The sequence below is a fragment of the Talpa occidentalis genome, unplaced genomic scaffold (assembly GCF_014898055.3).
Source record: "Talpa occidentalis isolate TD23 unplaced genomic scaffold, MPIMG_talOcc4v2.1 talOcc4.12, whole genome shotgun sequence".
Lineage (NCBI taxonomy): Eukaryota > Metazoa > Chordata > Mammalia > Eulipotyphla > Talpidae > Talpa > Talpa occidentalis.
The window spans coordinates 55,842,663-55,870,122 of NW_023601212.1; the positions used below are offsets into that span (position 1 = coordinate 55,842,663).

The 27,460-nt window shown below is 39.2% G+C and overlaps 1 protein-coding gene across 3 annotated transcripts in view; it reads right to left on the bottom strand.

The window, feature by feature from the left end:
* The window catches only part of RALGPS2 (Ral GEF with PH domain and SH3 binding motif 2), a 145,827-nt gene extending 118,688 nt beyond the window's left edge, over positions 1-27,139 (bottom strand). For 2 of the 3 annotated variants that reach the window (XM_037506400.2, XM_037506399.2), the window contains exon 1: positions 27,044-27,139. The gene's annotated coding sequence lies outside the window, so the exon portion shown is untranslated. Of the gene's footprint in view, positions 1-25,539; positions 25,939-27,043 lie in introns of those variants that run through there. The other variant, XM_054693441.1, reaches the window with a different exon arrangement.
* Between the last annotated feature and the right edge of the window lie 321 nt (positions 27,140-27,460).

Genomic DNA, 27,460 nt, shown 5'->3' on the forward strand with positions numbered 1-27,460 from the left:
CAATACAAAGAGTAAATGATATAGAAAAGTGAAGGAAGAGTAGCACAGCTTAAGAGGAGTTCCAGAAGAAGAAAAGGAATGAAGGCTAAATTACAGAGACAAACTTATGTTCCCAGAATACGTTAAAGACATGTATTTTCATATTCAGAAATCACCAGACTTGATCAGGATAGCCATATTCTACATAATCACTTTAAACTGGAAAATATCTGCTTAAAGAGCAAGTAGAATAAGGAACTTTTTTAGTTAAATGGGAGCAAAATTTAACTGAAACCTTCTCACTAATACCAAGACACAGGAGAAAATGGAACATCTTCAAAGTGCTAAGAGAAAATAGCTGTCAATTATACCTAGCTAAATCTTCGTTCAAGAGAAGGCAAAATGCTTTTTAGACAAAAATTACCACAACATTAGTCCATATGACATGTCCATGAAAAACTAGTTTATCTCAAAGTGGAAAAATCTATCCTGGTTTCTGTTTAACTTTGCAGTAGCTGAAAGTAAAGCTAGGAGCAGAATTGTCTTAACCATGACTGCTAAAATGATTAACGTTTTTTGATGATTGTCGGTGTTCAAAAAGCTCTAATTTATAGTTACTTTTAAAAATAATAATCTACTTGTACATGAAAGAAAATAACTCTCCTTTAATAGAAAATCCTATCATTTGTTTTATATATCAAAATACACAAAACAGACCAAAGAGCTGAGACTTATGGATGCTGATTATCTAGAAGGCTCTGCTCTAAGTGCCTTTCCATCAAAGGTCATGCAATCATCAAAACAACCCTACAGAGTAACAGGGCTATTTTCCCATTTTCAGAGATGAGCAGTCACATAATTTGCCCAAGTTACACACTGGGCAGGCAGCTGGAAGGGAGAGAAAGGGGGGAAAAGATGGAGCAGAAAAGCAAAACACAGGAAAGATAAGGGACAGAGGAAGGGACAGAAACAGCAGGACAGAAGGAAGGGGTGGGGAAGGGAGAAGGGGAGAGGTAAGAGGAAGGTAAAATGAGGGAAGGAGGGGAACAGGAAAGGGAACCTGAAAGGTTCTGCTGGGCAAGTTTATAATATGGCTAGAGGGCGGGAAGGCATAGAAAATGAAAGAATCCGAGACTACCACCACTTTGTTAAACTATGATTTTTTTTCAGCTTCAAGAGTCACATGATTTCTACAGGCAGAAATTATGCCTAGGTTTATAAAGGAAGACAAATTGAAGCGCAGAAAGGAAGCATTGTAGAAGTAAAAACACAATCAACAAAAGTGCAAATTTAGATGTAAACTTGGCCCAGAGATGAGACTGATATGGAGCTGTGTCCTGCTTGCTGGGAGAACCTTTCTGATGAGATCTGGATTGGTTCAAAGAAGTGATAAGGCCAGACTGTAGAGGACTCTCAAATGTCAAGGGCAGGAATTTATATGAGAAGGGACAGGTCTTAGGAATCATTAAAGGTTTCTGGGTGGGAAAATGATCTTAGGAAACTAAAACCAGTACTGTTACAGGGCAGGGAGAGGGGCAGCCCAAACCCCACAAACCTGCCTATTTTATATAGGGTTCTGCCATCTGCCACATAACACAAAACATGAGATTTTAATGGGAAGGAACTTTTATACAATTAGGAAACAATACAGAAAAGGCAAAGAATCTAGTTTCTAAATCAAGCACCCAAAGTTACCTGTCCCCTCGTGGGTAGAACTCCATCCAAATGGGATTGGCCCAGAGCAAGGCCCCGAAGCCTGCCACAAGTCCAAAGCATCTTCCAGTGGGGACCCACAGAAAAGGGTCCCAAACAACCAGACAAGCCCGGAAGGAAAAGAGCAAAATCAAAATCAAGATAAAAGCTGCCACTGTCACCTCCCCACGGGTCTCACCCACATCTGTATCACCCAGTCCACGACCAAAAGACAAGCGCAGTTTCTTCACATGTCTCTAGGCTCCATGTGCCTCCTCCTGGTCTCCTTCTGGCTCCATCCTTCTTCCTTCCTCAGTCTCCTCTGCAGCTTCTTCTCTCTCTGCTCAGCTCTACTCTCCCTTGGGTGGGCCAGGAAACCTGGAACCTCCCCCTTTCCTGGGGACCACCCTGTTACAATCCCCCCTTTTAATTTTTATTCCACCATATCTATGGTGGCACAGATTTCCTGGGGACCACCCTGTTACAGTACTGCAAAGTTTAAGATGCAAAAGAGGTCTGCCATTGAACTTTAGGGGAAGGTGAGGAGTGAACAACTATGCTCCCATCTTTTGCCAAAAACTTCAAAATATCTCCAGGACCCTCTCCTAGACATCTTGTGGTACAAGGTCACATTCTATTCCCATGGTCAGAGTCTATCCCCTTAATTTCAATCAATTTCATCCTACCATCCCCCAGTTTCTAATTCAGTATCTCTGATGTTGTGGTAATAGCAATCTCTGATGATATTTGAAAGAAAAATATTAATGGAGTTCACATTAATTCATGAACAACTCTTACCATCCCTGCCAGGGGGCAGCAGAGGAAGCAGCAGTTCAGTGAGGTAAGCATGTGATGTAGAATACCAACTCTAGCATCTTAAATAATGTGCCAAGCATAACTCATCTGGTTAATCTCTGTACTTTTATTTCTCCATTTATAAATAAGAGATGACAATATGTACCTCAGAGATTGTGTAAGAATTAAATGAAATCATACAGAAAAAAACTAAATGCACCTTTAAATAGTATATTATAATGGAAAGAACACAAATTTTTGAGTCTGAAAATTCTGGGTTCAAGTCCAAGCAAAGAAACTACCAGTCAATTCTAAGGCCTTAGCAAGAACTTTACTGATATTTAAATGAGGCTCAAAGTCTATCTATCAGTAATGTGGCTTAAAAAAAGGGGGAAAGGAGAGAAGGAGGCTGACACCTAAGAGCCCTTTTTCTACTTCTAAATTTCAGTTGATTTAGCAGCATGTTGTGAATATTTTCCTGTGTGTGAAAATGCATATTTATATGTCATGCAAACATATGTCTTCAGAAGCACACAACTTGAAATTATTACAATTATTATTATTCTTTAGAACAGAATAAATCATTAGAAAATTCTTAATTGCTTAATTCTTATTCAAAGTATAGCAAGCAGTTCTCAAACAACAGCAATTCACATGGATAAGAACACACCCTGGAACTGTAAGAAAAAAAGGGCAGGTTCTGGAGAAACTACAATCACTTAAGCCAACCATAATGACATGTTTAGCAATTTCATACACCACCCAGGTTGCAAAAGAAAAAAAAAATTGGTAATGTCTAAATTAATCTACACATTTATAAGCACAAAGGACTGAGGAGTTTTTATAAACTAAAGGAAACTCAAGGATCCTAAGAACAAAGGATCCTAAAGGGCAGTAAATGCTATAAAAAATATTAGGACAATTCGCAAAATTAGAATACAGACTGAAGATCAAAATATTGCATCAGTTTCCTAAATTTGATTACTGTGGTTACATAAAAGAGAAATTTTGTTCTTAAACATAACTGAAGTATTAAAAAGTAAAGGGGTATCTAATCAAATATTTCTGAAAACAGTATGTTTATGTGTATATGAGATAAATAAGTGAATGATAAAAAAATGGAGCAAAAAGTTAAAATCTGGTCAATTTGTTTACTACTCTTTAAACTTTCCTGTTAGTTTAAAATTATTTCAAAGTAAAAAGTATGGGTGGGGAAAACCCCACAAATTCTCCTGAATTATACAGGAATCTCCTCAACCTAAAAACTTCCAACTAGCAAAATTTCACAGAAATTAAGAGAGATTAAGAGAGTTACAAACCCAATAAAGCATACAACACTTTCTACCAACAGATGGCATTAGTGGTCACTGTTTAGTGTCACTGGACTTCACAGCCAAACTGGTCTCCAGAAGAGCCTCTTGGAACTAGGCTACATATACACACAGATGTTTTTGCTCATGCTAATACAGAGGATAACACAGACAAATATTATTTAAGAGGTGGAAGGTATCTGGAGATCTCAACTTGGGTTACATTTCAAGTCCTCAAGTCTTCCCTTATTTTAATATTTGCCACCTTGTCCCAGGGCATGGTGTCCCCTACACCTTATGGAGAATAGGGCTGTAAGTAACATACTGTAAAGCAATGTAAAAGTGTTGTATTCTTCAAACATGCAAGAATGAAAGAAGAGAAGAACAATAAAAGCAAAGAAAAAGAGAAAAAAGTAAGTTTGCCTAACTTACTGCTTTATTCCAATCCCTTGATTTTACAGAAGACAACAATCCAGGCCTCCCTAGTGGTGCAAGGGGTTAAGACACAACCTATCCGCAACCACTGCAGCACGATTTCAATCCCCAGCTGGTCAGGGAGCTACCCACATGGGGCAGCAGACTCACCCGCTACTCCCCTCAGCAGTGTATTTCAGCCAATCTGCCTATTCTGTTCCCCACTCTGTCTCTGGTGAATCCTCTCACGCCCCACACCTCTGGCCTATACCCCAGTTCTTGTATGCATAAATAAATACATCTTTAAAAAAAAAAAAAAAGAAGACAATAATCCAACAGAGTTCATGTGCTGCTCAGTTAATGGCAGGGGAGGTCTTAAATGCAAGTCTGTTTGTTAGCCCTTGGCACTTTCTACAAAGGCAAATTACCCTCTCCAGAGGAACCCTTAATTGAATGTTTAAATACTGTGGAATTGTGGGGATGCCAGGGAGGGGGTCAGATATCTAATTTCTCTCCCTCTCCGCTTCTAACAGTTCATTAGGTGAACAAAATGATGAAGGAAATACAGCCTGTACAAAGGCTAGGAGCAGGGAAATCCTTTGTTATTAGCATTGTGGGAATAGCCAATAGTTGTGTAGAGTATAGTTAAAGGGCAAAATGTAGGAGAGAGATGGGAAGCATAAGGAAGAGTCTGGACAACCAGGTATAAAAGCAAATGTTTGTAACAGTAAAAAAAAAAAAAAAAAAAAAAAAAAGCCAATCTTTATCTTGAGGAAATGAAAAGGCAGTGTCCTTAAGGATGGACTATTAAATGATCTTACAAATTTCATTCAGAAAGAGAATCTCTCTCACACACATACACACATACACCCTTGCCTGAATTATTCATTCCTATTGAATTCATGAGTCTGATGACTTTAAATACAACAGATACTTGATGTTTACACAAGATTTGTTCCAAAATATCTTGAAAAATCCCCCACATTTGAGAATACGATGACATATAACATATGAAAGTGTATTTTTTACTCCTACAGACCTTTAAATGATTCAAAAATACAGGAATCATTTACTTATCTATCTTACCATACAAATTGAAAAAGACTTGTTTATATCATGAAATTAAACAACAGAACCATACATTTTACTCCTTAATTTATCCAAAATTCCTTTTGCTAGACCAACTATATTTTGTTTTTCATTGATCACCAGCACTAGGAGTTGGCTCCAGCAGCATAAATAGTGCTAGCAAAAGTTGCCATCCAAAAAATACCCTGATGTGTAGTGAAACAGGATCAAACCTTGCTCAGCAAAATTACAAATTATCATGTCATACACCCTCTGAGTCATTCCTGGAATAGTGAAGACCACACTGTTAATTTGTGAAAGACAGAAATCTATAGTATCACAACCAACTAGCCAAAAAAAGCACCCTGTACTCCAGTTGTAAACTATCCAGTGGCTTTTTTAAAGGTGGCAACACTTCTAACAACATAAATATGTGCATAGTGATTTGGTAAAAGATTTTCAAGAAACATTCTTGTTTTAGTAACCAGTTTTCCACTAGAACATTTTGAGTACTGGGGCTCTGAAGCTGTTTACATATGGTCCTCAGGCAACCCAATGGCCCGAAGAAGATGAATTTCCCATATAAACATTGAGGTGTGTGGAGAACACTGTTCTTCATTTAACAGCACTCTAAAATAAATATTATATTCCACTTAGAAACTGAGGCGCAGAGAGATGAAGAAGAGGTCTATCTCCTAAGAGCAAATAAATCTTTCCTAGAGGTGCTCTCCTTCCATCCCCTTCCCCATCCCATTCCCTCCACGCTTCATCTGCTGCAATTCCTTTACATTTATTTATGCCTGCACCATAAAGGAAATGTCAGGAAAATCTTCAGATAAGAATTTGGTATTTGGGATGAATATTAACCAGTAAAAATTGGGAAGATAGAGAGAAAACGGTAACGACATTCCTGGCCCGAGGAAATGATAACTGCAAGTATAAAAGAGTGGAAGAAACTGGCACAACAGGAGAAGGTTCATTAATTCTTTGTAGAAAATGTGTGTGTCTGAGAACATGGATGATAAATTGCAAAAAGAATGTAGCCAGATCATGATGTATTTACAAAATCAAGGAAAGAAACAAACTTTTATTCTCTAAATCAAGAATTCTTAATTAAGAGACCATGAATTGTCCAACTTCCCAAATGTATGAAAATATGTAATGAACACACACAAAATTCATTTTCACACCTATCAAAAGATTTTCAAAGGGATGCAAGAATAAAAAGCAGTTAAGAACCATTAATCTAGAGGACTAAATTACTGTGTAATTAATTACAGGAAGGATGTGTGCCACAATATTTTTATTTTACATAGGTAACTGGCAACATTTATGGAGCTAAATGGATTTAGAGAGAATCTTAAAAGTAGAGAGAACAATAAGGAAGTTACTACCCTACTCCAATTAATAGAACACAAGCATATTAAAAAAAAAATAATGGGGGCCTGCAGACCTCTCCTGCCACCCACTGCTCCCCTCAGCAGTGTACTTCAGTCCTTCTGCCTGTTCTGCTCCCCACTCTGGCTCTGGTGAATTCTCTCACCCTCCCGTGCTTCTGACTGCACCCCAGTGCTTGTATAAATAAATTAAATAAATAAATAAAAATAAAAAATAAATCTTAAAAAAAAAAAGGGCCTCCCTGGTGGCACAAGGGATTAATTTAAGGTTCAGCACTATCAAGCTATCTGCAGCCACTGCAGCACAAGTTCGATCCCCAGCCAGGGAGCAACCCACAAGGCACAGCAGACCTCTCCTGTCTTGCCCGCTGCTCCCCTCAGCAGTGTATTTCAGTGCATCTGCCTGTTCTGCTCCCCACTCTGTTCTGGTGAATCCTCTTACCCTGTCCCCACACCTATGGCCTACACCCCAGCTCTTGTATGCATAAATAAATCAATCCTTAAAAAAATTGTAGAGCTTTTTCAAAGGTAAAAGTAAACTTCCTAGAATATGCTGACTATCTCCTAGAATATGCTGACCATCTACATATGGGTTATAAGCAAGAAAGGAAGTAAGGTTGTGTTATTAAGTCTACTTCTCTTTTAGTTGCCATTCAAATGTACACCACACCATCACCAATAAAAGTCATTCAATACAACAGAGCAGTTGCTAGTGAAAGGGTACCACTGTTTTCCATTTGAAACCACCCATCAATGAGAAACTAACCACAAAATGCCTAATGTTTCCCCCAAAAGAGGAAATGCTGAAGGTCCACAAGCTGAATCCAGAGCTATTTTTGTAAATTAAGTTTTAATGGACTGCAGTCATGTTCATCCAGTTATGTATTGTTCATAGTTGCTTTCACACAGACCTGAATACATGCAACAGAGACTGTATGGACTGTGAAAAAGAGTCTAAAATATTTACTACTTGGACCCTTCCTGAAAAATTCCCAACCACTGGTGTAGAAGAAAAATAGGAACAGAGTCGTTAGTGCAATAGATGGAAGAATAAGCAGAGGAAGGCTATTACATGGACTAAATTCAGCCATGTAACATCAGTCTTCTGGGAGCAGTTGGAGAAATGCTTGCAGCAGCAGCAAACTGCTCCTAAACAAATAGAATATAGAAAACTCCAAGTATTACTCTATTTGGAAACAACATATACTAAAGGTTAAATTGCTCCAAACTTTGTCCTTTTCCCCACATTCTTACACTCAAATCTACCTTCTCTCTCCTCATTCTCTTTTTTTTTTTTTTGAAGATTTATTTATTTATACAAGAACTGGGGTACAGTCAGAGGTGCAGGAGGGTGAGAGAATTCATCAGAGACAGAGCGGGGAACAGAACAGGCAGACGGACCTAAGACACTGCTGAGGGGAGCAGCGGGTGAGACAGGAGAGGTCTATGGGAGATGTGGGTATCTCCCTGGCCAGCTGGGAACCGAACCTGTGCTGCAGAAGCTGTGGACAGCTTCACAGCGCAGCACTCAACCCACTGTGCCACTGGGGAGGCCCTCCTCGTTCTCTTTTAAGACAGAAAAAGAACTAAGATCTGATTGCCACCATGTAAACCTGCTGAGGTGTCTGATGTGAGAATCAGGGCCTATTTGTGGAACACTGGCAAAAAGTAAGCAAGGGAGTATCTTAAATTAAGAGATCCCTAATGTAGGGCCACCCCTGGTGACGCAGCAGTTGAGCACTGGGCTGCAAAGCTGCCCGCAGCCTCTGCAGCGCCGGTTAGATCCCCGGCTGCTGGTGAGGGTCCCACATGGCGCACAGACCTCTCCTGCTGCGCCTGCTGCTCCCCTCTGCAGTGTACTTTGTCAGTCTGCCTGTTCTGCTCCCCTCTCTGGCTCTGGTGAATTCTCTCGCCCTCCCACGCTTCTGACTGTACCCAGTGCTTTTATAAATAAATAAATAAATCTTAAAAAAAAAGAGAGAGATCTCTAATGTAAAGATCAGATTTCAAAGTCACTAATTATTTCAAAAATTAAAATTTAGTCCAACAATTAAAATTAAACTCTACTGGTGACCTCTATTAGACTAGATTGGGAAACTATGTATATGGTAGTGCTGGCGTTTTAACATTTTTTCAAATGATATGAAAATATTACAACACATCCAAATTGACCAATTCCAAGTGTCTCTAAGAATAATTATTTAAAAAATAAGTCTCATAAACATATCAGCTACACATTCCCAAAAGTGTAAGACACAATTTTCTCAATGTATTATTAGCAATTTGTTTGACCAACAGTATGTTCAAAGCAGAAGATATAAAAACACAAAATTAAAATAATAAGCAGCAATAAAAGTGATAAAAGCAGCAGATAATATAAATCAGGGTTTCTCAACCTTGGCATTAGTGACACTTGGGACTAAATAATTTTTTGGTGAAGGGGACTTTGCTGTGCATTATATATAGCCTGCTTTGTAAGTTTCCTGTGGCCTCTATCCACCAGATGCTATTAACATTTTGACAATCAAATGTCTACAGACCCTGCCAAATGTCCCCTGGGAGGCAAAATTGCCCTAGTCGAGAACCAATGCTCCAAATGAATTAAATTTTTTTGATGATTTCTAAGAAAAAGATTTCAATCAACTTTCTGCATTGTATATAAATTACGCGAAAAGCATAGTAATGATGCATGTTATTAATAAGCAGTTTTAGTAATTATTTTATCAATTCATACATCACTTGAAAAAACCTTACATATAAACGGCATGCAATAAACTGCACATGCTCAAGCTATGTAGGTTATTTTATCAATGAGAAAAAAAAACACTCCACCATCAAATAATGAATATATCTGGTAATTCCCTATGTGCCCAATTTCTTTTTTTTTTTTTAAAGATTTATTTGTTTATTTATACAAGCACTGGGTACAGTCAGAAGTGCGGGAGGGTGAAAGAATTCATCAGAGCCAGAGCAGGGAGCAGAACAGGCAGACTGACGAAATACACTGCTGAGGGGAGCAGGGGGCGCGGCAGGAGAGGTCTGCTGCAGCACGTGGCACCCTCACCACCGGCGCTGAACCGCTGCACCACCAGGGGAGGCCCCTGCGCTCAACCGCTGCACCACCAGGGGAGGCCCCTGTGCCCACTTTCTTTGAGTGTAACTCGGCAGATTTTTTTGTTTGTTTATTGTTTTTGTTTTTGTTTTTGTTTTTGTGGGACCCTCGCCAGGGGCCGGGGAACGAACTGGCACTGCAGAGGCTGTGGGCAGCCTCGAAGCCCAGCGTTCAACCACTGCGCCACCAGGGGAGGCCCCTGTGCCTACTTCCTTTGAGTGTAACTCGGCAGATTTTTGAGATTCATCCGTGCTGCTGTCTGAACAGCTCACACCTTTTTATTGCTAAGTAGTATAGATATATCATAAAATTTGTTTCTTCATTCATCTATTAATGGGCCTTTGGGTTTGAGTGGTTATTATAAACAAAGCTGCTATAAAAATAAATACATAAGTTTTCTTTTCTCGTGACTTCACTTACCCATCCAATGTTCAGTTAGGAAGTATTCCCTGCACCACAATTACCTAAAAGTGTTTGCATAGAACGGGTATTATTTATTCCTTACATATTTATTTATTTTATTTTATTTTTATTTTTTTTGAAAGATTTATTTATTTATTTATTTATTTATTTATTTATTTATACAAGAACCCGGGTATAAGCCAGATGTGCAGGAGGGTGAGAGAATTCACCAGAGACAGAGCGGGGAGCAGAACAGGCAGACTGACGAAATACACTGCTGAGGGGAGCAGCGGGCGAGACAGGAGAGGTCTGCTGTGTCATGTGGGACCCTCGCAGACGGCAGGTTAGGTTTGAACCGGCACTGCAGAGGCTGTGGACAGCTTCACAGCACTGCGCTCAACTGCCTGCGCCACCAGGAAAGCCCCTCCTTACGTATTTATATAGTAGAATCCACTTGAGAAGTAATCTGGGCCCAGAATTTGTGTGTGTGAGTAATTTAATCACAAATTAAATTCCTTTAAAAGATACAAGATTACTCAGGTTATTTCTTCTGGAGTAAAGATTGGTAGTATATTGTCTTTAGAAGACTTTGTGTACTTCATCTGTTATAAAAATTATAGGCACAGTTATTCATAATATTCCCTTATTATCCTTTTATTATCTATAGAATAAATGGTGATGTCACCTGTCATTTCTGAAACTAATCAGCCTATTTAGAGTTTATCAATTTTATTGATCTCCCCTAATAACCAGTTTTACGTTTCAAAGTGATTTAGTCTACTGTTTTTTTCAGTCTAACGCTCTCCGGCTAAGCTATTTCGGCCGCTAGTCTACTGTTTTTTTTTATTTTCTATACATTAATTTCCACATTGATCTTTACCACTTTCTTTTTTTTTTAATACAATTTGTTCTTTCTCTAACTTCTTAAGGCAGACAGGGAAGTCACTAATTTAAGAAATTAATAAAGGAATTCTGTGCTATAAATCCTCCCTAAATACTGCCTTAAGTTACATTTCACAAATTTTGATATTTTGTATTTTTATTTTCATTCAGGATAAAATACCATCTAGTATCCTTCTGGTCTCTTATTTGACATATAGGTTAGAATTGTGCTCATATCCAAATATTAGTAAAATGTTCAGTTTCCCACTAAATTTCTAATTTAATTCCACTGTGACTAGGGAACACAGAATCTCAAATCATTTAAATGACTGAGGCCTGTTTTATGGTCCAAAACACAGTCCATCATGGAAAATATTGTGTGTGTGTTTAAGAACAATTGAGAAGAATATTCTGCTATTGTTAGGTGTTCTATAAATGTTTTTATTAGGTCAAACAGATTAAAAGTACTGTTTAAAAGGCACAAGAACAAGAAGGAGCTCATGTAAATAATTTCATCTCTCGCCTTAAAGAACAAGAAAAAGAATTAACAAAATCAAATGTCTGCAGGGGAAAGTAAATAGTAAAAAATTAAAGTAGAAATAAATAAAAAAGATAGTCGAAAAGATTAATGAAGTCAAAAGCTGGATCTTTGAAATAATAAGCAAAATAGACAACTCTGTAGCTAGACTCAAAAAGGAAAAAAAAATAGGAATAGAAATGAAAGTTACAACAGACATCTCAGAAATTAAGAGGCTTGTAAGTGATTAATATGAGATTACTATGCAAGTAAATTCAATAACCTAGAAGAGATGGATAAATTCTTAGAAATATACAATCATCCAAGACTGAAAAAGGAAGAAATAGAAAACCTGAACAGACCAATTTCGGGCATGGAAACAGAAACACAATAAACAGCCTCCCAAGAAAAACAAAAGTCCAGGACCAGATGGCTTCACAAATTCTACCAAATATTCAAAGATGAGCTAAGACCTATCTTGCTCAAACTATTTAAAATCACTGAGAAAGAGATACTCCCAAATACATTGCATGTGGTCAACATTACTCCAATACCAACACCAGAAAATGACAACACAAAAATAGAAAACTGAAGACCAATTTCTGCAAAAACACCAATGTAAAAATCCTCAACAAAATCTTGGCAAACCAATTTCAACAATGCATTAAAAAGATAATATACCATGACCAAGTAGGATTTGTGCCAAGGATACAAGGGTGGCTTCAATCAAGGTATTTCACCACATCAGTAATAGGAAAGATAAAAACAGATGCTGAAAAAGCATCTGATAAGGGAATATCTGTGAGCACCTGTTAAGATTCAACATCCATTTATAATGAAAACCCTTGAAAAACTGAATAAATGGAACACACCTCATCATGCCAAAGGCCATATATGACAAACCCACAACTAATATCATTCTCAATAGTGAAAAATTGAAAGCTTGTCCACCAAGATCTGGTACAATACAACAGTGTCCACTTTCACCACTACTGTTCAACATAAGTATTGGCAGTCCTAGCTAGAACACATGACTTTCTTCAAAGAAATAGAGCAAACATTACTGAAATTCATATGGAACCACAAAAGACCTCAAATAGCTAAAGCTATTGTGACAAAGAAGAAGAATGGCAGCAACACATTTCCAGACTTGGAATTATTCTTGACCATTATTAAGCTACAATAATCAAAATAGAATGGTACTGGAACAAAACACGGAGACCAATGGAATGGAATTGAGAAAAAAATAAACCCACACTTATATGGAAAATTTATCTATGACAAAGGAGCCAAGAATATACAATGAAGCAAAGCAAGGCTCTTCAATAAATGGTGTTTGGAAAGCTGGAGATTAACATGGAAAAGAATGAAACTAGATCACTATTTCACACTATACACAAATAGAAAAAAATCAATTCAGGGCCTCCCTGGTGGTGCAGGGGTTAAAGTCTCAGTGCTACCAAGCTATAACCAGCCATTGCAGTTATGAGTTTGATCCGGGCCAGGGAGCTAACCTACATGGCGCAGCAGACCTCTCCTCTGTGATCTGCTGCTTCCCTCAGCAGTGTATTTCAATAGATATACCTGTTCTGCTCCCTACTCTGTCTTTGGTGAATCCTCTCACCCCCCACGCGTCAGGCCTATACCCCAGTTCTTGTATACATAAATAAAAATAAATCTTAAAAAAAATTCAATTCAAAATGGATAAAAGACTTGAAGACCTAAAACTATAAAATACATAAAAGAAAACATAGGCAAAACACTTCTTGACACAGGCTTCAGAAATGCTTCATGGATTCATCTCCAGCAAGGAAGAACAAGAGAATATAAACAACTGGGACTACATCAAACTAAAAAGCTTTTGTACAACAAAACAGTCACTAAAACAAAATGACACCCTACTGAATGAGAGAAAATATTTGTGCACCACACATCTGACTAGGGGCTAATATCAAAGATCTACAAAGAATTCATGCAACTCAACAACAACAACAAAAAAAAAACCCAAAAATAATCAAAAAATAGGCAGAGAGCAAAGCAGGCACTTCTTCAAAGAAGACAGATGACCAACCAGCACATAAAAAAAAAATTGTCCATCATCACTTACCATCAGGGAAATGTAAATCAAAACCACAACAAGATACCACCTCACACCAGTGAGAATGGCTCTTATTAAAAAGACCAGAAACAAGTGCTGGTGAGGATGAGGAGAAAAAAGAACCCTTTTACACTGTTGGTGGGAATGCACTCTGGCGCAGCCCCTATGGAAAACAGTATGGAGGTTTCTCAAAAGATTAAAAATGGACCTACCCTATGACCCAACAATTCCATTTCTAGGTCTCTACCCAAAGAATACAAAAACACTATGTACAAAATACAAAAACAAACCCTTCCACATTCATTGCAGCAAAATAATAGCCAAACTATGGAAACAACCTAAATGCCCAAAAACAGATGAGGGGAAGAGAAAGGTGATATACATACACAACAGAATGCCACCTACCTATCAAAAGGAGAAACTCTTGCCATCACAGCATCATGGATGGATCTGGAGGGGAATATACTATGCAAATTAAGTCAGAAGGAGATGATGCCACTTACATGTGGGAAACAGAAAACCACGCCCTTGAAAGCTGACTACAGAATTGAGGCTACCACAGGGGCGGGGAAGGGGCGAGAACAAAGTGGGCAGGGAGCACAATGGACCATGATGGTGAACAATGGGTGTTTTGGTGGTCGGTGCAGTGTGGTCACTAACTACACCTGGGAGGGGAGAGCCTGTACTTTTAAAACACAAACCATGTTGTCAATGTGACCTCAAAAAAAAAAAAAAAAAAAGTAGTTTAAGTCCACCAAATCTTTGTGATTTTTCATACTCAGGAAAATGTGCATAAATCTCCAAATAAAAAGGAGAATTACTTTAATTAAGAGTCCTATTAGTTTTTTATTTCATATATTTTGAAATGCTGTTATTAAGAACATAAATGTTTAAACCTGCCATGTCTTCTGCTTACCTGACCAATATATCAGTATGTAATGACAATCTTTATCCTTGGCGACATTCTTTGGTTTAGTCTACTTTGTCTAATGTTAATTAATAGTTACTCCATCTTTCTTTTGACTATTCTAAGTATGGTACATCTTTTTTCATTCGTAACTTTCAACACATTTGTGTATTTAAAGTATGCTTCATATGAAAAAGGATGTATTTTTAAAATCCAAATTGACAATTTCTGCCTTTTAACTGGTATGTTTAAACCATTTGTATTTGATGTGACTACTGCTATGGTTATCTTTAAGTCTACTGCCTTGTTATTTGTTTTATATTTCTCCCATATTCTTTTTTCCCTCTTTTTATACCTTCCTTTGAATAAAATTAATATATTTTCTTCTTCCAAATGCACCCTTTGTTGGATTACATGCAACGTTTTAAGAAAATAGGGTTGCATTAGGATTTATAGCACACACCTTTTAACTTACCCTGGCCTACTGTCAAGTGACATACTACTTTATGCACAGTATAAAAATCTTGCAAAAGCACAGTAGGGGGCCTCCCTGGTGGTGCAAGGGGTTAAGATGCAACCTGTGAAGCTGTTCGCAGCCACTGCAACACGAGTTCGATCCCTGGCCAGCAAGCTACCCACATGGCACAGCAGACCTCTCCTGTCTTGCCCACTGCTCCCCTCAGCAGTGTACTTCAGTCAATCCCCCTGTTCTGTTTCCCATTCTGTCTCTGGTGAATCCTCTCACCCCCTGCACCTCTGGCCTGTACCCCAGTTCTTGTATGCATAAATAAATCAATCTTTAAAAAACAAAAAACAAAAGCATAGTTGTATCATTACTCCCACCTAAGTTTCTGTACCTGAGATATGCTACCTTTTTGTTAAAATGGGAATAAGCATTAGGAAAGTGTAAAAGACACAGTAGCAACAAACAGAGCATTCTCTTTGTTATAAAGGCAAATAAAAACAGAAAAGGAAATAGGTATTTAAGAATTAAAACTCTACAACAATATAACTTGGGTTCAAATCCTACATCTCCCACTTACATAACATATCACCTTAGGCAAGACAGTCTTCGTGTTTCTCAGTTTCTACAACAGAACCTGCTTCTCCAGATGATCATGAAGATCTAACAAATTTATAAAGGTAATATGCTTAGAACACCACCAAGTAGTTATTAAGTGCTCAATGTATAAGTTCCAAGAGGTATTATTCACAATGAATAAGGACAGTATTTTTTTTTAAGAATTTATTTTTTCATTTTAAAGATTTATTTATTTATTTGTTTGTTTGTTTGTTTGTTTGTTTATACAAGCACTGGGTACAGCCAGAAGCGCAGGAGGGTGAGAGAATTCACCAGAGCCAGAGAGGGGAACAGAACAGGCAGACAGATGAAATACACTGCTGAGGGGAGCAGTGGACGCAGCAGGAGAGGTCTGTGCACCATGTGGGACCCTTGCCGGCGGCTGGGGATCGAACTGGCGCTGCAGAGGCTGCAGGCAGTTTCGCAGCCCAGCGCTCAACCGCTGTGCCACCAGGAGAGGACCCAAGGACAGTATTTTTTAATGTCCCACATACTACCTAAAATTCTTTACTCAGTCCACATACTGGGTTTCCCTGTTCTAAGTAAATCTGCAGGCAAATTAACTCATTCAACTCAAAAACAAAAACGAAAACACTTCAGATTACACCAAATAGCATCACATGTATGATTTTATCTATTGAATATTTGTTATGTATGTACCACTATTCTGAAAGATTTGCATGTACCATCTCATTCACTGCTTAGGTCAAACTCTGTGAGGAAAGGTGTTATTATTATGATTCTCATTTCACAGATGAGGGATGAGACAGAAGTTAAACAACCTGCACAAGGTCACACAGTTAGTAAAAGACAGAGCCAGAATTCTACTATCAAAAGCCTGACATCAAAGATGATATACTCTTTTCTGGGAAAAAAACAAGATGTGGTCTCAAGAAGGACAGGAGGTACAGAAGTAATAAAGTAATGGAAGAAGACTTATCTATGGAGCCAGAAACTTCTATCTCAAGCTGTGCTTCCCTGCCTCTGTCACAGACCATATACTTTTTGCTCTTAGAATTCTGTGCTTCTTTCTTGTCTAGTTACCAGCTGATTTACTCATCTCCTTATCATTTCTGTAATTCACAGCTTCTTACTGTTACACTTATTTTTTTGTTCTCTTAAACTTTAGTTTCCAGGACTCTACACCATTGCATCCTTCCATTAATTGGTTTATAGAGTAGCAACCCTTAGATCAAAAGCCCACTCCTGAACCAATTAGTTGCAATATAATTTTACACAGCAGAAAACATAGCTACTGAGATCTGTTCCTTTGCAATGTAGTGTGGAAAGGGTAGATTTCCTTCAAACGAACTCTGGGCAGGCCAGAATCAGTCATGTAAATCACCACTAAAGTGGGGCTCAGAGGTCTTGCCAGTATTTCGAATCTGTTTAGTTATAGCAATCAGCAGTTATAAGTACAAATTTTGGTTATTATTAAGGAAATCATAATTTACAGTGTCACACAAGTAAGACATGGATCATAGGTCCAACCATTGTTGAGTAAAGGGTTGTCACACTGTTATCAACAGCACTAAGACTGGGGGAAGGAAAGGCCACTGTGATCCATCATTTCCAGTCCTGCTCAGAGATACAAGTAGTAAACATCAATAACACCATCCACTGCTACAGCTTTATCTGTTGGGCCACACTGGACTAGAGCAGATGAACATGCTAGATGTGCTAACATTATTTAGAGCCAACACACAGCTGTTCACACCTTTTACATAAACAAACGTGGCAGAGAGGCTTCAACTTCAATAGTACTGCTAGTTAAGTTCAAACCTCTGAAGTGATATCTTTAAAAATCTTTTTGCAGGAAAGGTTCTACCTTACATCTTTTGGCTTTCTTAATGGCAGAGGAAGGTTTGAATTTAAAACTTTCTGCAATGTCATTAGGTAAGACCAAGTAATAGGAACAGATAAGAAAAAGCAAATAAAACTTATTATGCTACTTTCCAATTGGTGTTGATTTAAGCCTTTCTATTGCAAAGATTACTAAATATGCATATAACTAAGAAGGCTTGTTTTGGTTTGCTTAGAAGACAAGTTCTCAACAGTTTGGATTTTTCCTCCAATCTTCATTTACTAACTTTCCATCTATACCTCAAGAAGTAAACAGAGAAACTAAAAGTGAGTGAGTGACAGACAGTATGTAGTATCATTGAAATTCTAATCTACTTTATTTCTAAGGACTGAATAATCTGGTCCCACCTTATCAAATGTAACTGTACTACCCAGCCCATACCCCCCAAAATCCCTTCAATCCAAGGCATGCCAAAAAATCTAATACTAGTTTCTGATTCTTCAGTCATGCTATTCCCCATAACTTACATGTTCTTTCCATCTTATTAAAACATATTTCTTAAGGCCCACTCCCACCCTCACTGAGCCTCCTCTCCTGTGAACAGCTCTTCAACTGATACATAACTAAAAATGGCCTTATGTTACTTACTGTGATTTCACAAAATAGATTTTCTCCCTCACCAAAAGATGAGTAGAAAGACTAAGTCTAGGACTTACATTTCTATGTTAACATTCACAAATACTCTGTTCACAGAAACATTCAAAAATACTGACCAAGAGAAGCTAGTCAAAGGCAGAGTTTCTTAGCCATAAAATATGCTCAAAATGTTTATCTTTTAGTCTTTTAGACTTATTCCTGTCCCCCTAGCCTTAGGAGATAGGATCTAAACCACCACAAAGCACAATTCAAAACTATAAAAGAAAAGCAGCAGAGGTTATGCTGGCAACAACTTACAGAATAAAAGCTATGTCGATCAAATCTAAAATACACTCTAATCCCACCAACAAAGCCCTAAAATCGATAAAGATTTCAGCATATTCACAGAAGAGCAGTTTAAGAGCAGCAACAGAAACATACAAATTTGTCACGTAAATTAATTCCAGAAGGTCAGGAAAATTCTCATCAAATCCTAGGAATCTAAATCAGGGTTGGAAGACATCTAACTCATACTTTACTCCAGTAGCCTCGGAGATTTAGAGTAACCCCGGACACAAGAGAAGTAAGGCTGTGATTACACTTGATCTTCCTGGTCCTGAAAGAGGAAGAATGAAGAAGTAATTCAGCTAAGCACTAAGACACTTCATCATTTACTCCCTGGAATGATCCTACCACAAGACACTAGTATGCCCCTTCAGAATGGGAAGCTGAATGCTAAAGAAATTAACTTGTCCAGATTAGCAAAATCTTTAGGCACAGGGTTAAAACCACTGTATATGTCCCCCAAAATATTATTTTAATTTTGACTTAGTAAATTGATTAGAAATTTAAAGCAACATGAAATCACAGTTTTGCCATTTGCACTCCTTTCAGGGCAAATTAAATGATAAGTTAAGATACACATTTCATAAAAAAATGCAACTGATAATTTTCAGACTAGACCCAGTCAAAGTCTATAGCCACATTAATGTTTATCAGGCAAGCACATTTGAATACATCATTCCTTGTTCAAAAAACCATTAGTGGCATTTATTTTATGACAAATGGCCAACCATTTGAATAAAAAGACAAAAATAAGATCTTACTCTAAAATAAATAGGCTGAATTAAAAACGAGGGGGAAAAAAAAAACACTTAAGCCCAAAAAATACTAGAAGTAAACATAGGTGCATTTTTTTTTTTCTCTTATCTTGGCACAGGAAAGTCTTTCTAGGACTAACAGAAACAAAAACAATGGAAGAGAGTAATAAATCTGACTAGAGGAAATGTAAGACACACACAGTAAGACACGTATTTCATCATTTCTAAGATGAGTATTTTCTTACCTTTTAACATCTCTGAATTTGGGACGCATCTTAAAGTCAATTGTGTCATGGTTTAACTGATAGCATATTTTTATTCCTAGTTATACTTAAAATAATGTATCTTATAATGGATGCCACATTAGAGTCAATAAAATACTCTAACTTCGATGACAGATAAAATAGGGAAATGATCTAAAACATGTGACAAAGATTATTCTTTTTTTTTTGACAAAGACTAAATACTTGAAGAGTTCTTACACGTCATTAATGTTGATGTTTTAATTCGGTTTCATTTCTTAAGTTAGGGGTTAACTATTATTCTTTATATACTTTTTTGTATATGATTTATTTTATTTACAAGCTTAGCAATAAGAAAATAGGTAAAAGATAAGAAAAGGAAACTGAACAAAGTAGCACAAGTGTCCAAAAGTATGAAAATATAAATTTCATTGAAAATGTTTAAAAATACAAATTGAAACAGGGAGCATTTATTACATTACAGATGACTATATCTTTTTAAAGCTAATAACCAATTCACAAAGAGTACAAATATTTACAATCTGTAGGTAAGTATGCAAAAGTACTTAACATCCCAAAAAGCAATTCTTCTTTTAAGAATTCATCAAAAGTAAATGAGAGGGCCTCCCGGGTGGCACAGCGGTTGAGCGCTGGGTTGCGAAGCTGCCCACGGCCTCTGCAGCGCCGGTTCAATCCCGGCTGCTCCCCGGCCACGGGAGGAGGGTCCCACATGGCGCGCAGACCTCTCCTGCTGCCCGCTGCTCCCCTCAGCAGTGTGCTTCGGGCCTTCTGCCTGCTCTGCTCCCCGCTCTGGCTCTGGTGAATTCTCTCACCCTTGTGCACTTCTGACTGTACCCAGTGCATGTACAAACAAACAAACAAACAAACACATAAATAAATAAAACATGCCTCTATTAAAAAAAAAAAAAGTAAATGAGAGAAAAAAAAAGGTAAATGAGCAAAAAGTACAGGAACATCTTTAAAAAAAGCTAAGTCTATCACTCTTTATAATATATGAAAGTTAGAAACAACCTCAACGTCCATCAGGAGACTGTCTAAATTCTGATACATCTACACATATGATACAATGCAACCATTAAAATATGATGGTAGAGAGATACTGTCTTTGAAAGAGATGTGTAAATATCCTTGGAGGTAGAAAGACTTTTATATGAGCACCAAAATGATACTTTCTCCTGCCATTTCTCTTGAAATAAACAGAAGCTAAGTTTATATGTACATATTATTATGAATGAAAATATTTCTAAAATTAAAAACCCTACCTAACACACAAAAAACCCTTATAAGATATCAAATCTTACTATTGAAATTTTAGAAGTATTCCTAGTAAAGTCATAAACATGAAATTCAGTACCTCAAGTGAGCCCTTAATGCTGCCTAACAATCACGCTATGTTTCCCTAATCTTTTCTATTCTGCTCCATTTACTTTCTCACTCTCTGACAGGTGATGTCATAGTTCCCCCTCTTTTCAAATGTCCAATACGCACGCCCATTCTTCCTTTCTCAGCTAAAGATCTTTCCTCCCCACATTCTAAGCTAAAGAGAAACACTCAGATGAGAACTTCCTCACGCCACCACCATGATGTCTGTCCATAAGTTCTGTCTTCTCTCCCTTTTCTAAACCCCTCCCTACTCCTAATATAGCAAAGGCTAATCCTTTCACTGCGCATAGATCAAGGGTCAGCACACTGCCACCCACACTGTCTGTGGTGGTTGTTTTCATACTATGGAAGCAAATCTGAATAGTCCTAACGGACTGTATTGCCCACAAACCAAAAAATACTTACTGTCCAGCCTTTCAAAAAAGATGTGCTGATCCCTACACTAGAACATCTCTCCTCTCTGCTTCAAAGGGCCCAAAAAAATCCCAAACATAAGGTATGTAGAGAGATCCATACAGGACACACACAACAGGAACTTATCAGCTACACTGAAGGCGAAGAAAATATCTTAACACGAACAGGTCACACATAAAGGACAAAGGATGACAACTGAAATTTAGGAATAAGACCTTTCAAGAACCACTTGAAACTAGAAAAGTAAAGCCAATCCTTTAAATTCTGAAGAAAAATAATTTTCATCTGAGGTCTATATCCAAACCAAGCTATCAAACAGGTGTCAGGGGAGAAGATATTTTCAGCAACACAAATATCTCAAAAATGTCACCTTCTCATTTACTCTTTCTTGAAAGTTACTGAGGGATGCATTTCACTAAAACAAAGGTGTAAATTGAGAAAGAGGAAGGCATGAATCCAGAGACCACAGGCCCCAACACAGGAAAAAGGCAGAGAAGTCTCAGAATTGTGATGAAAGGAAGTCACAAGCTAAAGCTGTGCAGAAAGAAGAGCCACAATGCAGATGTGAGCAAGAAGTTATGAGAGCCCAAGGATTTTTCCAATTTTTTTAAAAAAATCAAAAGATTTATTACCTGATAAGTTTTAAAATTGGAGACAAATGGGAAGCTAAGTAAAAATCAAAAAAGAAAAAAAATTAACTCCAAGAAATACAATAGCATACTGCAAAGTTTGATGATAAACATATTTACAGTCATAATCGTACAATGACTTTAACCAAAAGCATAATATAACCACATGGGAGGATAAAAGGAAAGGAAGTTCAAGGCGACATAAGAACCCTAAAGCATAGATTCATCTACATTAGGAAATCAAAAGATAACATCTAAAATTGAAAAATATTACTTTGAGGGATGGAACTAAATATAAGAAACAGCTTAAAGTATCAAAAAATGTATCTGTTCCTATAGGAACAGAACTGAGAGGGGAAAAGTTATTACAAAGATGAAGCAGGGGACTGGTGATTTCATCGTAAGTCTTACACTGCAATTTTCTTTTGAACGCACAGTTGTATTAATCAAAAATTAGCCTTTAAAAACAAATGAAACTATAGTGGTTTTCACATAATTTATTACCTTTAATTCACCAATTCCACAAATATTATCTGGGTTCCAACTATGTGTCAGGTTTTTTTCTAGGTGCTAGGAATATACAGTGAAAAAAATTCGGTTCTTGCCTTCGTGAAGTTATATCCAGAGAAAATAGACAACTAATTAATGTATGCTATGTCAGATAAATTAATGTTGGGAAGAAAAATAAAGTGAAAGCAGAATATGATGGGAATTTTATTTAGGTAGGGTTTTCAGAAAATGGCTAAGGATCAGGAAGAAAGAAATAACCTAAAAAGGAATATTTGTTTAGAGATAAAGGACATGTAAATAATTAACAAAAATTAAGTTCAACATGAGAGATGCATTTTAAGCCTCTCATACTCTAAAGCAATGTATCATTCAAGAACCAATACCAAAAGTTGCCTGTCAGGCATTATTTTTCCGATAACCCTAACAGCCATTTCTTACTAAAGTGATTGGGTATTTTTATACTCAAAATTTTTTCCTTCTATAGACTAGGTAGATGTCACACATTTCAAATTCCATCATATAGCCAAATGTTTTTTCTAAATGAAAAGCTCAAGACATTAAGATTCCAAATTACTAAAATTTATCACACTTGATCCTCATCCTTGCCCTAAAAGAGAAACCCAAAACCAATTGGAATAAGACATTTAAAGAAACAACTTACAGTGTAATGCAAAAGACAGAACCTGAGACTATTTGAATTATCTTTGCATTGAGAATTGAGTATCTAAAAGAGACCATAGATTGAAGAAACAATTTTATTCCAAATACGGCTGTTACAGAATAAAATCCTCAAAAGTTGGTACTGATTTTAAGTCATACTGTCAAAGTACTGTACCACTGAAAGTAAACCCAAACTGTTTTTTATATAACGAAAAAAAAAAAATCAATACTCTTAGAGAAAGTTTTGTAATTTAACTCACCAAAAGAAAAATTCAATTAATTAAATTTCAATTAACAGTTGGGTTTAAAGTTTAAAAATTATTTAGAAAATTCTGGAAAAGCAGTAAAATAGCTGCTATGCTAAGCTGTTGCGGCAGATGTTAGGGTGTCCCCCACCCAGCTCTGTACTCCCTAACAGAGCACCAAGTCATAGTGAGAGCCACAAATTGGATTTGGGTTGGCTTACAGCTTATTTGTGGTGTGTTTAATAGATCCAATATGAGAAAAAAAAAAGCTACATGCAGTAATGGTTAATTATTGACAACTCCTATCAGTGGGAAGTACCAGAAATTTTAAGTATCAATGATACATTTTTTTAAAGTTGTAATCTGCAAACTACACTGATATTTGTCATTTTAACAAAAAAGAAAATTATCACTTTTTAAAAATTTGTTATTGAAGTACTATTGATTTATATCATTGTTAGTATTTTGGAAGTAGAGGATCTCCCCTCCCCTTCAGGTATAGTCACTGTACCATTGCATACCCACCACCCGAGGTCCTCCACCATACATACCACTGTGCTTTCTCCCCACCCTGTGCTTGCAAAACTATCACTTTTAGTCAAGTTTCTGATTTTAACAATAATGATTATCAGTCTATAACAGGACATAGGTCACTCACACAGAGTCAGAAAGAAAAAAGGTGATTTTTTTTTTTAAAGTAGATTGAGGGGGCCTCCCTGATGGAGTAAGGGGTTAAGATGCAGCAGTATGAAGCTATCCACAGCCACTGCAGTATAAGTTCGGTCCCCCAGCCAGGGAGGTGACCCACATGGTGCAGCAGACCTCTCCTGTCTCACCTGCTGCTCCCCTCAGCAGTGTATTTCAGTCAATCCTCCCGTTCTGTTCCCCACTCTGTCTCTGGTGAATCCTCTCACCCCCACCCCTGGGCTGTACCCCAGTTCTTGTATGGATGAATAAATAAATCTTAAAAAAAAAAGAAAGAAAAAATAGATTGGAAAAAAAAATACACTCCCTTTTGAGCAAGTGGCAAGAAAGAGTATTTTTAGCAACCATTTCATTAAACTATATAAACCTAAAGAACAAAGCTGTTTAACCACAGGTAAACTGTGTATCATCTGTCCTCAGGTAAGAACGTTTATTTTTGGTATACTTGGGAACCAGATACCCAATGTACATAAACATCAGCACATTTTTAAAACAATGGTCTTAATGCTTTTTGTTCACTCAGTAATAATTCCCACCATCTTAGGAGGTAAAATACAAGCAATGTCCTAAACCAAAAAAAACTCATCAGAGGAGTTTTTACTACTTAAACTTTTGAACTAACACTAAACAGTGTTATGTGACAGTGAAAGTAGGAGACAGGCTATTTGCCCATTTACTCTTTAAGCTCCAACAGGACACAGACTTGCCTATCTTTTTCCTTGTTGTATCCCCAACACCCTGGCAACTAATACTCAATAAATATGGTTAGAATGAATGAATGAATGAATGAGTGCACTAACTAAAGAACAGGACCACTGGACAAAAGTTTAAGTGTTTCAAGTTGCAACAGAACAATTTCACCAATACTATATATCCATCAATTACTACAAATAACTAGTGTCTCAACTGTAATGACAACATAAGCTGAAAAAGACAAGTACTGCCTATTTAAACACAGCACAGATACATTACTTACATATGTAATGAAAGTATGCAAAATAAAGATGCACAAGGTCAGTTTTTTAGTTATTATTTTCCACACACACAGTCAAAAGGAAAAGAGGTGAACACAAGGAAAAATATATGTCAGAAAACTATGTTGCAATCTTTGTATCACACCACCAAGAGAGTTTTCTTGCAATCTGGAATAATTTACGAAAAGTAAAAAATATTTCCAGAATCCCACCCAGAGTATTTTGAAAAGTCAAATTCCTCATCCTCAATGCAATGAAACATGGACTAAAATGGGGAAAAGGTAGATCTTACACCCTTTCGAATTATTCTTATTTTTTAAAAATTAAGTTTAAAATGAACCAATTACGCTGAAATGGTTGGCTTAAAAAGGCATCAAATGTTCTTACATTTGATCTTTAGCTCTACCTAATAAGACAAAGTACCTTCCAAATCTTTGAAGCTAGATGACAAAATTTATGCCCACGAAACTGGTGTTAGAGGTTATTTTTACTAGATCTTCTTCATAACTCGAAAGTCTGCAGCAAAATATTCAGCAGTAACAGTAACATACATTATACTTACAATTTACAGCACTCGTATAAGCATAATTATCTGGGTGGGTCAAGCGTCCAAACTATGACCTATGACTGTAATACCATGCATGCACAGATCGAGAAGTTCCCCAAAATTCTAGTGGTCAACTTCAAAGAGACATGAACAAGAGCCGATTTGATGAACAGGAAAACACCAAAATCAACCCAAACACTGATGGAAAAACAAAGCTCTCTACAGCAACTCCAGCGTTGAAATAAAAAATCCAGAGCACACAAAAGATAAGCTCAACTAATTACTGCCTGTGTGTTTCCTGCCTTATGGTCTTTACACCGGGTATTAGAATTTTTTTTTTTTTTTTTTTTTTGCTCCTTTCTTAAACAGAAATTTAGTGTTCCAATAGCCCTCCCTCCTCCACAGCTAACATCAGTGCCCTTTCTTCCTCCTCCCTCACCCCTCCCAGTTCAAACAAATTAACATTTGTACTAAGGTGCCTCCTATCAGCTCGCAGCTTCTTCCCAAACACGCCCACGTACACTGAAACTGGCCTGCGTCTACACAACACACAGCTTCAGGAAAAAAAGCCTCGAGGGGGGCAGATGGGGGGGCAATGTAGCTCCGCACAGGTTTGTGGCTATTTTCCAGATATTAGCGCCTTGCTGGTGGCTCGGGTTTCTCCCGAATCACCTCAAAGCCTGGTATTTAGGAGCCTACCCAGTCCGATACTGCACAGGAATTCCGGATATTTGCAGACAGATAGCCCCGCTTTGCAAGTGTTTTATCTGATCGGTCCAGAATCTCTCCTTTTTGCAACGCGCCCGCTCCCGGCGGTCCAACCCGCCCTCCAGTGGCCGCGCGGCCGGCTCCCCGCCCGCAGGACCAGCTCCTCCGGGGCCGCGGCTGGCAGGCGACTCGGGCTGCGGGGCGCTCCGCAACAGGTCACCCCGACCGCGAGCGCGCGGGGCCACGGGCGGCCAACTCGGTGGCCTGGCTCCGGGGCGCCGGCGGGGCCAGGGCCGGGCCAGGGCCAGGGGAGGGGGTGTGGCCCGGGGCGCGGACCCGGCTCCCGCTCACCTGGAGAGAGGCTGCGGCGCCCGCAGGGCAGGGCAGGGCAGGGCAGCGCAGGGCAGGGCAGGGCAGGGGGGCGCGGGCCAGGGTCTCCCTCCACTGGGGAGGGAGGGCGAGGCGAGGTGGCTCCCGGGGTCGCCGCGCCCCTGGCCTCGGGACCTGGCCCGGAGCGGGGACTTCACTGCAGTCGCCACACTTGGAGAGCGAGTCGCAGGAGGAGGCGCGGCCCGGGGCCCCCGGCGCGCTCCACACTCAGCCCGGGGCCCGCAGCCCCCTCCCCACGCCGCGGGCGAGCAGCCCCGGGGCCCGCGGCCGGGAGATCCGCGCACCGCAGCGCCGGGGCCGCCGCCATTCCCCGCGCCGCCGGCGCCGCGGCTCCTAGACGCCCGGGGGCGCCGCGCACCCACCTTCCCTCCCCAGCAGCGCCCACCCAGCGCCGCACCGGGCCCGCCGCCGGAGCACCGACCTGAGCAGCCGCGGCGGTGCCTCCGATGGGGAAGAGCCGACGCGGGCCTCTGGCTCCGCCGCCCCGCTGCCGCCGCCGCCTAAGCCAGCGCGGGGCGACCCGGGCGCTCGGCGTCTCTCATTCAGCGGCCGCCGCTCGGGGGAGGGGAGCGCGCCGGATCCACCCCGTGCGCGCCGGGGCTGGGGGAGGAGAGCGGGCCCGGCGGGGGCGCGCGCCGAGCGGGCGGGGCGGAGTCGCGCCCGCGCATCAACCGAGCGCGCTCGCGCGAGCCCGAGCGCAGAGGCCGGCAGGGTCCTCCCCGCGCGCGCCCGGCCCGCGGCTCCGCGGCCCCGCAGAGGCCAACTGCCGCCGGGGGTCCGTGCCCGCCGCGCGCGCCGCCGGCCGCTGCAGCCCCGCCGCGCGCTCGCCCGAGGGAGG